The sequence below is a fragment of the Gopherus evgoodei genome, chromosome 11 (genome assembly GCF_007399415.2).
Source record: "Gopherus evgoodei ecotype Sinaloan lineage chromosome 11, rGopEvg1_v1.p, whole genome shotgun sequence".
Lineage (NCBI taxonomy): Eukaryota > Metazoa > Chordata > Testudines > Testudinidae > Gopherus > Gopherus evgoodei.
This window is the reverse complement of record NC_044332.1, coordinates 71,323,346-71,339,988: the sequence shown is the minus strand read 5'-3', so window position 1 is coordinate 71,339,988 and position 16,643 is coordinate 71,323,346. Positions and strand designations below refer to the sequence as shown.

The 16,643-nt window shown below is 45.5% G+C and overlaps 1 protein-coding gene across 2 annotated transcripts in view; it reads right to left on the bottom strand.

The window, feature by feature from the left end:
* LOC115659983 (myosin-M heavy chain-like) overlaps nucleotides 1-16,643 on the bottom strand; it is a 100,700-nt gene that overhangs the window by 22,426 nt on the left and 61,631 nt on the right. Inside the window, exon 2 of one of the 2 annotated variants that reach the window (XM_030580842.1) lies at nucleotides 4,362-4,515. The exons of the other annotated variant lie outside the window; for it this stretch is intronic. The gene's annotated coding sequence lies outside the window, so the exon portion shown is untranslated. The remainder of the gene's footprint in view (nucleotides 1-4,361; nucleotides 4,516-16,643) is intronic. 2 annotated transcript variants of the gene reach the window in all.

The window sequence follows — 16,643 nt, the reverse complement described above, 5'->3', positions numbered from 1 at the left end:
AAAAAAAGCAAACATCATTCTGGGATGTTGCAGGAGTGTTGTAAGCAAGACATGAGAAGTAATTCTTCTGCTCTACTCCGCTCTGATTAGGCCTCAACTGGAGTATTGTGTCCAGTTCTGGGTGCCACATTTCAGGAAGGATGTAGACAAATTGGAGAGTCCAGAGAAGAGCAACAAAAATGATTAAAGGTCTAGAAAACATGACCTATGAGGAAAGATTGAAAAAACTGGGTTTGGTTAGTCTGGAAAAGAGAAAACGGAGAGGGGACAAATTACAACATGGTTTTACAAAAGGTAGATCATGCCAAACCAACCTGATCGCCTTCTTTGAGAAGGTGACAGATTATTTAGACAAAGGAAATGCAGTAGATCTAATTTACCTCGATTTCAGTAAGGCATTTGACATGGTTCCACATTGGGAATTATTAGTTAAATTGGAAAAGATGGGGATCAATATGAAAACTGAAAGGTGGATAAGGAACTGGTTAAAGGGGAGACTACAACGGGTCGTACTGAAGGGTGAACTGTCAGGCTGGAAGGAGGTTACTAGTGGAGTTCCTCAAGGATCAGTTTTGGGACCAATCTTATTTAACCTTTTTATTACTGACCTTGGCACAAAAAGTGGGAATGTGCTAATAAAGTTTGCGGATGACACAAAGCTGGGAGGTATTGCTAACACAGAAGGACCAGGATATCATACAGGAAGATCTGGATGACCTTGTAAACTGGAGTAATAGTAATAGGATGAAATTTAATAGTGAAAAGTGCAAGGTCATGCACTTAGGGATTAATAATAAGAATTTTAGTTACAACTTGGGGACACATCAGTTGGAAGCAACAGAGGAGGAGAAGGACCTTGGAGTATTGGTTGATCACAGGATGACTATGAGCCGCCAATGTGGTATGGCCGTTAAAAAAGCAAATGCAGTTTTAGGATGCATCAGGCGAGGTATTTCCAGCAAAGATAAGGAGGTGTTAGTACCATTATATAAGGCCCTGGTGAGACCTCATCTGGAATACTGTGTGCAGTTCTGGTCTCCCATGTTTAAGAAGGATGAATTCAAACTGGAACAGGTTCAGAGACGGGCTACTAGGATGATCCAAGGAATGGAAAACCTGTCTTATGAAAGGAGACTCAAAGAGCTTGGCTTGTTTAGCCTGGCCAAAAGAAGGTTGAGGGGGGATATGATTGCTCTTTATAAATATATCAGAGGGATTAATATTAGGGAGGGAGAGGAATTATTTAAGCTTAGTACCAATGTAGACACAAGAACAAATGGGTATAAACTGGACACTAGGAAGTTTAGACTTGAAATTAGATGAAGGTTTCTAACCATTAGAGGAGTGAAGTTCTGGAACAGCCTTCCAAGGGGAGTAGTGGGGGCAAAAGACATATCTGGCTTTAAGGCTAAGCTTGATAAGTTTATGGAAGGGATGGTATTATGGGATAGCTTAATTTTGGCAATTGATCTTTGATTATCAGCAGGTAAGTATGCCCAGTGGTCTGTGATGGGATGTTAGATGGGATGGGATCTGAGTTACTGCAGAGAATTCCTTCCTGAGTGCTGGCTGGTGAGTCTTGCCCACATGCTCAGGGTTTAGCTGATCGCCATATTTGGGGTCGGGAAGGAATTTTCTTCCGGGGCAGATTGGCAGAGGGCCTGGAGGTTTTTCGCCTTCCTCTGCAGCATGGGGCATGGGTCACTTGCTGGTGGATTCTCTGCAGCTTGAGGTCTTCAAACCACAATTTGAAGACTTCAGTAACTCGGACATAGGTTAGGGGTTTGTTATAGAAGTGGATGGGTAGGATTCTGTGGCCTGCTTTGTGCAGGAGGTCAGACTAGATGATCATATTGCTCCCTTCTGACCCTAAAGTCTATGAGTCTATGAGGAACATAATAGTTTTCAAGTATGTAAAAGGTTGTTGCAAGGAGGAGGAAGAAAAATTGTTTTTCTTAACCTCTGAGGGTAGAACATGAAGCAATGGGCTTAAATTGCAGCAAGGGAGGTTTAGATTGGACATTAGGAAAAACTCCCTAACTGTCTGGGTGGTTAAGCTCTGGAATAAATTGCCTAGGGAGGTTGTGGAATCTCCATCATTGGAGATTTTTAAGAGCAGGTTAGACAAACACCTGTCAGGAATAGTCTAGATAATATTTAGTCCTGCCATGAGTACTGACTAAGGGAATGGGTAATATGATTCTCCAGTCTCTTAGAATGTCCATGCACAGGTATAGAGGGGAATGAAGAAGGTTGTTTGGTTTCATTTTTTGTACCTGAGAGAGATGTATAAATAAGGCAGCTCATGCTAGTGTGGTTCCTTAAGGCTCTGATTGACCCACTGTGGGGATGGGTGTGTCCTAGTGATCAGAAATCAAACTCTACAGGCCAGATCCTCCAAGGCAGTGGTCCCCAACAGACGAGCAATGGAGGACTGTGGTGGCGGACAAGCATCCGCCAAAATGCCGCTGACAAGCGGCAACGTCAGTAGGTGTCGCCACCGAATTACTGTCGACAAGCATCATCATCCAGAGGCAGTGACACCTCTGCATGGCGCTGCTTGTCAGCGGCATTTCCGCAGATGCTCATCCTCCGGCCAGTACGTGGGCGCCACGTTCGGGACCCCTGCTCCAAGGGATTCAGGTGCCTAACTCCTTTTGAGGATTTCAATAGGAGTTAGGCACCTAAATCCCTTTGAGGATCTGGGCCTGTCTGGGTTCTATGACCTGCCTCATGGTAGCATCTGAGCACCTCACAGCCATTCCTGGATTTATCCTTTCAGCCCCCCTGAGGCAGGGCAGTGCTGTTATCCTGGTTCTACATATGGGAGCTGAGGCATAGAGAGAACCATATTTTTAAAGGTATTCAGGTGTTATGCATTGCAAGGCCTATGTGATTTAGACAGCTAAGTCCGATTTTCAAAAGTGACTTAGGAGACTAAGCCTCAGTGAGAGGGATTCAGCCATCCAATCTACCTAGTCCCTGCAACGTGGAGCTACACCTAAACACCTTTAGAAACTTGGGCCCCAGTGACTTGCCTGTGGTCACACAGGTGTTAGTGGCAGCTCAGCGCTTCACCCACGTGCCCGCCCTCCCTCTCTCTGCACCATTCTGCCCTGAGCCAGACTGTAGCAACCTCCACGGCCGGGGGCGGCAGGACCCAGGAAAGTGTGCAAGGAACCTCCCACTGTCTGGTTAATGGTCCTCGCAGGGACCACAGGTTTGAGGGAGCAGAGCCAAGAGGAGAGGAAGCGTTAGCCCTGGGGTGGGGGGGTCTGCCTCCTCTTCCCATCCCTTTAGGGCTATGGGCTGCCATGAGCTCCTCTGCCAAAGCAGCCCCCTCCGCCGGGGAGCTGCAAGTGTAAAGCAGGAATCAATGTTCAGTGCAGATATCTGCCTGGAGACTGGGGGAGCTCTAAGGGGCTGCTCCCCTGCCCCATCCCACTCCCTTCTCCCCATGGAGTGAGGGAGGAGGCGCTCCAAGGAAGCAGGCAGTGGAGGCACTCTTCCCATGCTCCCTTCCAGCCTGTCACAGGCGGGCTGGCCCTATAAGGGGGTTAGGCCTCAGCCCCACTGGCACCAGGTTTAGCTGCCTCCCTGGTACAGGGAATGTACAAATCCTTTATGCAGAAAAGGACCTAGGGGTTACAGTGGACAAGAAGCTAGATATGAGTCAACAGTGTGCCCTTGCTGCCAAGAAGGCTAGTGGCATTTTGGGCTGTATAAGTAGGGGCATTGCCAGCAGATCGAGGGACGTGATCATTCCCCTCTATTTGACATTAGTGAGGCCTCATCTGGAGCACTGTGTCCTGTTTTGGGCCCCACACTACAAGAAGGATGTGGAAAAATTGGAGAGAGTCCAGCGGAGGGCAACAAAAATGATTAGGGGGCTGGAACACATGACTTATGAGGAAAGGCTGAGGGAACTGGGATTGTTTAGTCTGCAGAAGAGAAGACTGATGGGGGATTTGATAGCTGCTTTCAACTAACTGAAAGGGGGTTCCAAAGAGGAATGATCTAGACTGTTCTCAGTGGTTCAAGGAGAACAGGTGACAGAACAAGTAATGGTCTCAAGTTGCAGTGGGGGAGGTTTAGGTTGGATATTAGAAAAAACTTTTTCACTAGGAGGATGGTGAAGCACTGGAATGGGTTACCTAGGTTAGATATCCCAGTAACTGAGGGCAGAATCGGGCTCTGTTATTCATGCGGCTTATGACCTGATCATTACTGGATGTAGAATATCACTGCAGCCACCCTGTTTACTGAGTGTATTAATGTGCAATACAATGCTGAATGCTAACCACTACATAAACCATTCACAATGTGTCTCCGCTTCCCCAGAAACCAGCATGTCCACTCACCCCATCCTCCCCGTCTCCTCATCTCAGTGCTGGAATTCCTTGTTTTCTTCAGGTGTCCCTCCTCCACATTTCTCTCTCGGGAAGCCCACAGGTAATAGCAAAGAAATAGGATGATCAGGATGTTCTGTGATCAACGGCTATTTAGTCATTTGTTCTGCCAGGAAAGAGAGAGAAAAACACAACATAAGTGTCATGTAGGGAACAGGCCTTCTCATCTTGAAATAGCAGAGATAAAGGATTTACAAGGTATTGTGAGAAAGTACTGTTATGCTGGAAGATGTTAATGGCTCCCGGCAATGCATTCTTGCTCTACAGACAATCACAGACATGGTTAAAGCCTGTGGGTATGCTAAGTGTCCTCCTTTCTGGCTCAATGGAAGGAGCAATTATATTCCTTTATGTAGTGACAACTAGAAACAGCAGAAGCCAAGGCCCGGGATAATGGTTTGCATGGCACTGCTGATCGGGGCAAGGGGATTGTTTGGCAAGCTGAGTGTATGGGAGAAAGCCAGCAATCAGGGAGAAATGGAGTTGTGAGCATGGCCTGGAGAGGGAGCAGAAACAGAGCTTCTTGGGGCACAGAACTGGAGGGACAGATGTGGATATTGCAAATAAGGAAACGGCTGGCTGGTGTCTGTTTCTGTTGTGTTCAGGAGAACAGGACTTTGTCCTTTCTCTGTAAATAAGCAGGATTGCTCCAAAGAATATACCTTTGTGTCTTTCAGTGTGCCCTCAGAAGCTGTCTGTGTGCTTATTATTATCAATAATGTTTATTGTAGAGATGTTTATGAAAGATTGTGTTTTTGGAGACGTACCCTCATAAGGGACTGTGCTGTGGGTGTGGGAATTTGGAGAAGCAGCAAAGAGTCCTGTGGCACCTTATAGACTAACAGACGTTTTGGAGCATGAGCTTTCGTGAGTGAATACCCACTTCGTCAGATGCATGTAGTGGAAATTTCCAGGGGCAGGTATATATATGCAGGCAAGCTAGAGATAATGAGGTAGTTCAATCAGGGAGGATGAGGCCCTGTTCTAGCAGTTGAGGTGTGAAAACCAAGGGAGGAGAAACTGGTTCTGTAATTGGCAAGCCATTCACAGTCTTTGTTTAATCCTGAGCTGATGGTGTCAAATCTGCAGATGAACTGAAGCTCAGCAGTTTCTCTTTGAAGTCTGGTCCTGAAGTTTTTTTGCTGCAGGATGGCCACCTTAAGGTCTGCTATAGTGTGGCCAGGGAGGTTGAAGTGTTCTCCTACAGGTTTTTGTATATTGCCATTCCCAATATCTTATTTGTGTCTGTTTATCCTTTTCCGTAGCGACTGTCCAGTTTGGCCGATGTACATAGCAGAGGGGCATTGCTGGCATATGATGGCGTATATTACATTGGTGGACGTGCAGGTGAATGAACTGGTGATGGTGTGGCTGATCTGGTTAGGTCCTGTGATGGTGTCGCTGGTGTAGATATGTGGGCAGAGTTGGCATCGAGGTTTGTTGCATGGATTGGTTCCTGAGCTAGAGTTACTATGGTGCGGTGTGCAGTTACTGATGAGAATATGTTTCAGGTTGGCAGGTTGCCTGTGGGCGAGGACTGGCCTGCCACCCAAGGCCTGTGAAAGTGTGGGATCATTGTCCAGGATGGGTTGTAGGTCCCTGATGATGTGTTGGAGAGGTTTTAGCTGGGGACTGTATGTGATGGCCAGTGGAGTCCTGTTGGTTTCTTTCTTGGGTTTGTCTTGCAGTAGAAGGCTTCTGGGTACACGTCTGGCTCTGTTGATCTGTTTCCTTATTTCCTCGTGGGTATTGTAGTTTTGAGAATGCTTGGTGGAGATTTTGTAGGTGTTGGTCTCTGTCTGAGGGGTTAGAGCAGATGCCTCAGTGCTTGGCTGTAAACAATGGATCGTGTGATGTGCCCGGGATGGAAGCTGGAGGCATAAAGGTAGGCATAGTGGTCGGTAGGTTTTCGGTATAGGGTGGTGGTAATGTGACCATCACTTATTTGCACTGTGGTGTCTAGGAAGTGGACCTCCTGTGTAGATTGGTCCAGGCTGAGGTTGATGGTGGGGTGGAAGCTGTTGAAATCATGGTGGAATTTTTCCACAGACTCCTTCCCATGGGTCCAGTTGATAAAGATGTCATCAATGTAGCGTAGGTAGAGAAGGGGCGTGAGTGGACGAGAGCTGAGGAAGCGTTGTTCCAGGTCGGCCATAAAAATATAGGTCTATTGTGGGGCCATGCGGGTGCCCATAGCTGTGCCACTGAACTGGAGATATATATTGTCATTAAATTTGAAATAGTTGTGTGTGAGGATAAAGGCACAGAGCTCAGCAGCCAGTTGTGCTGTGGCATCATCAGGGATACTGTTCCTGACAGCTTGTATTCCATCTGTGTGTGGGATGTTCGTGTAGAGAGCCTCTACATCCATGGTGGCTAGGATGGTGTTTTCTGGGAGGTCACCAATGCGTTGTAGTTTCCTCAGGAAATCAGTGGTGTCACGGAGATAGCTGGGAGTGCTGGTGGCATAGGGTCTGAGAGGCGCCCAAGAGGCGGGGGTTGGGAAGACCACATTGCTATGTGCTTACTCTTTTCTTATTCACTGGTTTGTAATTTCATGAACACCAGGATTGTTACATTTATTACTGTAGTGCCTAAAGTGCACCTAAGATCGAGGCCCCATTGTGCCAGGCACTGTACAAACACACAGAATAGTAGACAGTCCCTGCTCTGAAGAGCTACTTACAACCTAAATAGACTGAGGGAATCAATGCCAGAGCTGGGAACTCAACCCAGATCTCCTGAGTCCCAGTCCAGTGTCATAACTACATCCTTTCCAACAAGCATATTGCAGCTGCTTCCCTAAGGGAGCCCATTTGTCAATGCATCCTGTTCTCTGATTACTCTGCTTTTGCTTCTCTTAGCATGTGGCTGATAGCCCAAGACGAAAGATTCCTTACTGGTGCCTCCCAGCTCTTTCCGATTCTTCTCGCCACTCAGCAAGAACTCTCTTCTTTTTTAAGGCAGAAAGCAAGTAATAACACTTCCCCACCCCCAACCAACCAACCCTCCCCCCAAACCTCTTCCTGGCCTCCTTGTAAATCAACAGAAGCTACAAAGGGCACAAGCTCAATTTTTATGAATCGCTTTGCAGTGACTTGCCAAAGGTTGCCACTAGCAGAGCTGGGTGTTGGACTCAGGAGTCTTCTGCTCTCAGGGCAGGTCTACGCTACAAACGCGGCACTGGCAGAGCTGCACTGATACAGCCTTGCCGCTGTACCGCTTTGATGAAGACACTGTAAGCCGACAGAGAAAGCTCTCACATTGGCTTAGTTACTCCACCTCCCTGAGAGGCAGTAGCTATGTTGGTGGGGGAAGCTCACTGTGTACATGGAGGAGGGGAGAGGGGTTATGGTCAGTATAACTGCGTCGCTCAAGGGTGTGGATTTTTCACACCCCCGAGCGATGTAGTTATACAGAGGTAAGTGTGGAGTCTTTGGCCTCAGTCCTTGTGCTCAGTGGTCTGATCACAGAAGCACAACCTTTAACTGCGTGACTTGTGCACTTCCAGAGTGTACCGTATGCCACTCTGCAGCACCGCCACCCTAGCTCTTTGCTTAGGCTGCCTTCAGTTCTGTAATGCTTCACCCCAGCAATGACAGAGTTTAGTGCTTCCATCTGAACTGGATCAGTCAGGGGACTGCGGGAGCCTCAGAGTGACACTAAGTACATCTTTGCTCTTTGCTCATGTTGTCTGCACAACGCTTGCTAGTTTCCTGCCTCAGGGATTAAAAAGCTCCTGGTCATTATCAGCCTCAGGCCAATACATGAGTAATAGGACCCAGCCATCAGACTAAAGGCATATTCTGATGCCGCGGCTCATTTTATGCATCATCCAAGTCAGTTTATCAACTTTTATTTCAATGAAATTCTGTTATGTGTCACCTCGGAGACCCACTGTTAACCTTCATTTTCCTGCAAAATCCTCCCAAAGCATATGATGTATTTCTAGAGGATTAAGGCTTGAGGATGAATTATTACCTCCCAAACACCTAAGAGCCATCCTGCCTGGTTGACCCTCCCAGAGGAGCAGTAGAGAAAACGGCAAGAGGATAAAACAGACAAGCACAGGAATAAACATTTGGACACTGGTGAAAAGCATTATAGGTAGCCTCAGTAACGTAGTAATGCAGGCCCAAGAGCTCCTGGGATGTGGAGACTGGGAGGAAGTATGCATTATGAGGTGTCAGTAAAAGATGCAACAAATCATGACAAAGAAGAGCTGGGGAGTTAGCTCCACTCCAGTGGGGAAGGGAATCAGTGGTGTTGGCTCCTCAAGAGATTTGATTAATAGACCTGTCATGGGGGGAAGCTTGTTCCATGAGCCTGTGGAGAGCTGCTTTTGAACGTCCTTGGATGACAGACCTCTCTGCTACCTCTGAACGGAGAGATCCTACTTCAGTGGCCCTCACCCCTGGGGTGCAGAAGGAGGAAGGAACATCTCTTGCAGAGCACATCTGCTCTCCATTCATCTCCATTAGCCAAGAAGAAAATAACTTGTGACTCATGCCATAAAGCCAAACTGACCCTGTGGTGCAAAGTTCTTGCAGCAGGGAAGAGCTGGAGCACAAACTGCAAGAAGCCATCTTTCCCTAGCCCCAGAGGAAGGATGAAATGAGCTAATGGGTCTTTCCTGTCTCTGATTTCTATGACTGAGAAGCTCAGCAGAAAATTGAGTGTCTTGTGGCATCACCAGGAGCATCCTGCAGATGCCCCCCAGTCCCTTCTAGAGATCTAACCAGCTAGCATAAATGGAAAAGCACATTTTAAAAAAAAACTGCACATTGGATTTTAGCAAGCTGCTATGTCACAGTGAGTTCCGTGACAACTGAGACAACACATCCCCTTACCGACAGCACTATCTGTCACTCCACTGTCAACATGGATTGCTCTTGTGCATCTGAAATCTTCTTCTGTCAAGTATGTTTTGGTTGCTTAGTTGATAACCAGAGATATCGGGGAGGAAATGTCATGTATCTCTATTTTTCATGTAAAAGGTAACAAAAAATAGAGATGCCTTGACTGTATTTGCTTAGCCAGAGCCGAGCTGTGAGAGCCAGTTTGATACTGGAGTAGGGATAGGTAGATGCAGATATATTTCTTGTACTGCTTGTGAGATTTCTGGTGGATTTTCCTCCTAAGATAACTGAAAGAGCAGTAGCGCCTCACTGGTGTTTTTTTAATTATAGAAGATGAGGTTCAGCTGTTGCAGCTAATCCAGCACTGCTCTATGGGTTTCCTTTTGTTCTGAGAGGAAATTGATGAGGTGAAAGTTTCTGAGTTTGTACTGTCAACACTGTTGCTTGTGCCTGCTCTGTGTCCCTTTGTACTTTCAAATGTTTCAATTAGTTTTTGAAAATGTGTATGTAGTCTTCATCAAAAAAGATCTGAATGAAACAAACACACAGAGCAATCTAATTCTGCAATGCAAACAGGCAACAGAAGCCTCGTATATTAACAACAAGCTTCAAAATCAGCACAACTAAAGCAACCAATTTTCAAAAGGTAGATTTATTTTATGAGAGAGACAAGGTGGAGGAAGTAATATATTTTATTGGACCAACTTCTGTTGGTGAAAGAGACAAGCTTTCAAGATTCACAGTGCTTTTTCAGGTCTGGGAAAGATAATCAGAGTGTCACAGCTGAATACAAAGTGGAACCGATTGTTAAATATATGGAGGTAACACATGTTGCAAGAAACCATTCAAAACGATGTGGGCAATTAATACCTCTGCAGTCATTGGACAAAGGAGAGTTAATGTGTTATAGATTCATGTAATGAATCTCTATTGAGTCATGATTTTTGGTGTCTAGCAAAGTTATCAATTTAAGCTCTCAGGCTCATCATTTGAAGGTGTCACACAGGTTTCCTTTGAGAATGAGGACTGAGAGGTCAGATATGGAGTGACCATTTTATGAAATGGATTCACTCATAGGTGATATGGGGTTTTTGTCTTTTATCATTTTCCTGTGTGAGTCCGTTTGAGAGCATAGTGATTATCTGGTTTCACCCACATAGTTGTTACTGTGGCATTTCGTGCACTGGAGGAGATACACCACATGTTAATACAGGCATGTATAGGACCCATGGCTCTTGAAAGGTTGTTGTGGGGGGTATTGTTCATTGTTGCAGTGGAGATATGTCAGTAGGTTTTGCATCTGTTGTTCTGGCAGGATCTGGTGCCGCTTTGAGTTGTTGTGTCCTGGTCTGTGGAGAGCTTGCTTCTGCTGATGAGCGTGGAGAGGCTGGGGGTTGTCTGAAGGCCAGAAGAGGGGGTTTGGGAAAGATTACTTTCAAGATGAAGTCCTGTCATGACCGGGATGAGGACAGTCAAACCTAGAGGTCGGAACAGGAGTTGGGAGTCAGGCTAAGTCAGATGCTGTGAGGTCAGAGTCCAAGGCAGGCCAGAGGGTGAACGGAGAGTCAGGCCTTAGGAGGCAGGCAGAGTCAGGTTACCAGGAGACCAGGATCGGGTACCAGGTTACAGACAGCAATTGAATAGGGACATTGAGGACAAACCAGAATTGGAAGCCAGAGTCTAGGGTCTATTGCAAGCAGGGTCTGGAGCAGAGACGGGCAAAGCAGTCTGTGCTGTTACTCAGACAGCTCCCCTTTGTGGCTTCCTGGGTTAAGTGCTGGTAGGTATAGACCAATAGGGGGCTGTAAGGGGCTGCCACTTGGGTCCTGCTGGGCAGTACTTCCTGCCGAGCTCAGCTTCTCAGTCTCCTCCGATAGGTGCTTAGCCTAAGCCTCCTGTGATGATACAGAGGTGTCAGCAGCCCAGAACCCCAGCCCTGTAAGGTTCTAACAGGTGCCCATCAAGTGTGGCTTGTAATTGTTTGATAGCTGGTAGGGGTTCTAGTGTGGGGTGGTAGGTGACAGCTAGTGGTGTGCAGTCAGTGGGTCCAGGTTCTCTTGGGATATTTGAATGGCCCATTGCATTAGTTGATCTACTTCTCTGGCAGAGTGTCCTTGTTCAGTGAAGGCAGTTTAGAGTGTGTTAAGGTGTGTATCCCAGACTTGTTTGTATTTTATAAAAGCTTCATTGACTTTCAGGCTTTATGGGTAACAGGCAGCAATTGTGAATTTATTGTTTCTACTGTACTTTATTGCTGTGGTTATCTCAGCAGAGTGTGGTATTAGGGGCTTTTACAGCCATACAAGCAGATCTAGTCCCTGCCACAAACATATTACCATTGATGAGCCTAATCCTGCAACCCTTAACTCATCTAGAATACTCAAGGAGTTAATAGAGGAGGTATCTGAGCCTCTAGTTATTATCTTTGGAAAGTCATGGGAGACGGGAGAGATTCCAGAAGACTGGAAAAGGGCAAATATAGTGCCCATCTATAAAAAGGGAAATAAAAACAAACCAGGAAACTACAGATGTTAGTTTAACTTCTGTGCCAGGGAAGATAATGAAGCAAGTAATTAAAGAAATCATCTGCAAACACTTGGAAGGTGGTAAGGTGATAGGGAATAGCCAGCATGGATTTGTAAAGAACAAATCATGTCAAACCAATCTGATAGCTTTCTTTGATAGGATAACAAGTCTTGTGGATAAGGGAGAAGCGGTGGATGTGGTATACCTAGACTTTAGTAAGGCATTTGATACAGTCTCGCACAATATCCTTATCGATAAACTAGGCAAATACAATTTAGATGGGGCTACTATAAGGCAGGTGCATAACTGGCTGGATAACCATACTCAGAGAGTAGTTATTAATGGCTCCCAATCCTGCTGGAAAGGTATAACAAGTGGGGTTCCGCAGGGGTCTGTTTTGGGACCAGCTCTGTTCAATATCTTCATCAACGACTTAGATGTTGGCATAGAAAGTACGCTTATTAAGTTTGCAGACGATACCAAACTGGGAGGGATTGCAACTGCTTTGGAGGACAGGGTCAAAATTCAAAACGATCTGGACAAATTGGAGAAATGGTCTGAGGTAAACCGGATGAAGTTCAATAAAGACAAATGCAAAGTGCTCCACTTAGGAAGGAACAATCACTTTCACACATACAGAATGGGAAGAGACTGTCTAGGAAGGAGTATGTCAGAAAGAGATCTAGGGGTCATAGTGGACCACAAGCTAAATATGAGTCAACAGTGTGATACTGTTGCAAAAAAAGCAAATGTGATTCTGGGATGCATTAACAGGTGTATTGTAAACAAGACACGAGAAGTCATTCTTCTGCTCTACTCTGCACTGGTTAGGCCTCAACTGGAGTATTGTGTCCAGTTCTGGGCACCACATTTCAAGAAAGATGTGGAGAAATTGGAGAGGGTCCAGAGAAGAGCAACAAGAATGATTAAAGGTCTTGAGAACATGACCTACAAAGGAAGGCTGAAAGAATTGGGTTTATTTAGTTTGGAAAAGAGAAGACTGAGAGAGGACATGATAGCAGTTTTCAGGTATCTAAAAGGGTGTCATCGGGAGGAGGGAGAAAACTTGTTCACCTTAGCCTCTAATGATAGAACAAGAAGCAGTGGGCTTAAACTGCAGCAAGTGAGATTTAGGTTGGACATTAGGAAAAAGTTCCTAACTGTCAGGGTAGTTAAACCCTGGAATAAATTGCCTAGGGAGGTTGTGGAATCTCCATCTCTGGAGATATTTAAGAGTAGGTTAGATAAATGTCTATCAGGGATGGTCTAGACAGTATTTGGTCCTGCCATGAGGGCAGGGGACTGGACTCGATGACCTCCCTTCCAGTCCTGGAGTCTATGAATCTATGAATCTGTGTAACACTTGCACACGTGAGCAATCCCTTAACTTCTCCAAGCTCTCACTTCAATGGGATCATTCTCATGAATAAGGATTGCTTACATGTAGTAGAACAGTTATTAAACTGATCTCTAAATCAGACAATGCAGAGAAAACCATACCCACCACAGTCCCTAGTCAATATTTTGTTGCACCACCTCTCTACATTACAGCAGGGGCCTCATCATCTTAATAATCTATACGGTCTATAAAATGTCATGATATGTAGAATTATGGATCTTCTTAAATAGCATGCATTTATCAAAGAAAATAACTACAGCAACAGACACAAACAGGCTTTCACACAGCTTGCATTCCAACTTTGTCTCCTTGGTTTACCGTGGGAGACACCCTCTCTGAAACCTTATGCAGCACTAGTGGGTGAATAATATGCTGCAAGCAAACATCTCACTACATAAGCCAGTCCAAGCACAGAATCTATTCACCCATCCCTTTTACAGTCTGATGATGTACACTAGAGTAAGAATCAGGGAAGGCATCCAGCCATGCGGATACATGAGAAATGGGGGATGTTTAGAGTTGCTACAGAGCAAATACTACTTTTAAAGTTCATTTTCATAGAGGTTTACCAAAGTGAAAATAAGCGCTCAGAAGAAATAAAAAATCTTACAACAGCAATGGAAGGCCCCGATTTCCCATGTATTCCAATGAGAGCTGGGGTCTCTGCATCTTACTGTATGCTGTCAGCATGCAGCTCTTGCTAGGCTGCTTCCACAGAGACCATTCGTCCTAGTGGAGATAGTGAAACGGTGACAGGTATTTCTGAAAATTACCAGGAGACTTTGTACATCAGTGGGCACATTATTATATATTGTACTAACCACTGCGGTTTCCCCTTAAGCTGTTTATCTGAGATTTGTGCCACGGATCCGATGGGAAAATGTAGCCTTTGCCAACAGCATCATCAACTCATCCTCAGCTGCCCCTAGAATTATGTCTGCTTTAAGCTTTGTGCATCTGTGACCAGGAGGGTCCTGTCTGGAGGCACAGGCTACACTGCAAAACTTCCAGCTGAGCTTCCCTAGCTCTTTTCATTTGCTGGAGCTCCCATCCACTGGCTCCCACACCTCCTCTACAGACACTCTTCTGGCTCTCTTTGCATGCATTCCCCTTTGATGCTGACATCCCCAAGCTAGTTAACTCAATTTGACAGCATCCAGGAGCCCAGAAAGACGGTGAACATTAGGTACTAGACTCCGCAGAAATGTCCCGAGCACGCTCCCCAGATCCAGAAACAAGTTGCTTTCTTAGCTACTTCTCCTTGTCTGTTTGTCTCCTTTTCCATCTCTTGCTCCATCTCTTTCCTTTCTTCATTCCTCTGTCTCTCCCCTTCACTATCTTTCCATATACAGCTCAATTATCCAGTTGTGGTGTCAGATGGTAACAGGAACACATTCCAGATCAGAGCCACAATCCTTCCCCTCCTATTGCCATTGCTTCCTAGAGTCCAAGGCTGGAAGGATACAACCAATGTACGCCAGAAGCTCCAGAGGGAAATTCTCTACTGCCTCTGCTGGTGAAAAGGAAAAAGTGCTGCCACAGAGGTCTTCCTTTGCATAGACTACCCACCCACAATTCCTCTTGTGACACATAAGGAGTCACCATGGATTTTGGGAGAAGTTGGCTCCTAAATCAGTTTAAAGAGTTTATTTCTCAGCAGTCAGGATTCTGCTGAAGGGTCCTAAGTGTTTTGTCTCCTTTTCTGTGGGGACTTTGTTGTGAAAAATGACCCAGAGTTCTGCTTATCTAGCACCTTAATGAGCTACCTCATTAGACTGGGTTAGGTGGTGGTCTCTCCAGGCAGGACCAGGCAAGCAGCTCCCCAGGGACTGGAGACAGACCTGCAAAGAGACACTTGGATGACTAGTACTTGCTGATCCTAACCATGAGTGGAGTTTGGTGGATGGGTGAGGTGGTGCAGCCAAGGGACTGTGGGACATTCTCACCAGTGGGTGGGCAGACAGTTGGATGGACTGTTGCCAAAGTTACAGGAAAGTGGGGCGGAGGGTGTTTGACTCCTTATATGCATATCTGTTCAGCTGGTGGGTTTTCCCAGATTCATGACTGTGTTCCCTTTGTCCTTGTTTGTACACAGTCCTGGAGTGCTTGTGAGTGGGGAAGTTCAACCTGCTAAGGGCACCCATGGAGGATGTGTTTAGTTTTTCCAGGTTTCAGGCTATAAAAACAGCTGACTCCAAGACATGCTAGTGGCTAAAATTAAATATAAGTATCCAACATTCCCATTTTATCAATACCTACAAATTAGACATTACGGCTTACAGGCTGTCAAAAAGAAAGCAATTAATAGACCTCCCGCACAGCAAAGGACCACTTTAAACTATCCATGAGGTCCTGATTATAGCAGCTATGAAGGAAAAACCAACTTTATGGCTAATTGGGATAGAGATGCAGGAAGAGGATGCAAAGCCTCTGGATTAGAAGAGCAGTTTCCTCAGCTGGTGATCAACTAGGAAAAGTAACTAACTTGATTGGTGCAGGGTTTTAAACTAGAGCAAAGAGATAAAAACTGACCAGCTGTTGGAAAGGATGCAATGAGCAAGGCAGTCTCTTCCACACCTGAGGGAGAATACTCACCTTTGGGAACTCTGGACATTGATTACGCAATAAATTTGATTAATAACCACATGTAATGTAGCAGAAACTGACTAATTTTGCTCCTGGGATTTGCCCTTAATGTACAGTGCTTTCAGACTCAATAGTACATTAAGAACACATTTATCTCTGGCTGCAAGATCCGTATAAGATAGGAACTGGAGACAAAAACTCCCTGTGTCTATGTCCACGGGGTACAGAACGGTCTGAAAATATATAGTGATAGTAAAGCAAACACATCAGCTAGGGCTTGTCTACACAGGAAAATTTACTGACAGAACTGTATCGGTATAATTATAGTGCCCTAGTTGTATTGTATAACTCCCAAGCAGAATTTCTTATTTGGGAACAGCAGTATAACTTATCAGTATAGTTCTGAAGATAGATTTCCCCAAGTAAACGAGACCTTACCCACACTGACACCTCCCCCTGACACCCACAAGGATGAACAAAGGGTGCATCTTTGCTATGAAAAAAGGTAGTTAACTCATGTTAACTACCATGAAGTAAAATCCTCATGAAGACAAGATAGTTTGTAGTTTTCACATGTATTAAAAAATCAAAGTCTCTGGAAACTGAAGTGACAGATTATATATAACAGCAGCTTCTCCAGCCTTGAAGTGGATCTGGGAAGGCAGGGACTTTCCAGCTGACACATTAGTGGCCATTTTCAATTGGCCCTAGCAACACAAGCAGCTGGAGAGCATGGGTGAAATTCTGGCCCTCTTGAAGTAAATGCCAAAACTTCTAGAGACTTCATAGGGGCCAGGATCTCACCCTCCATGTGAAAAGAATTGTCAAAGTGAATCCACAAAAAGAAATAAATCCATTCTAGAA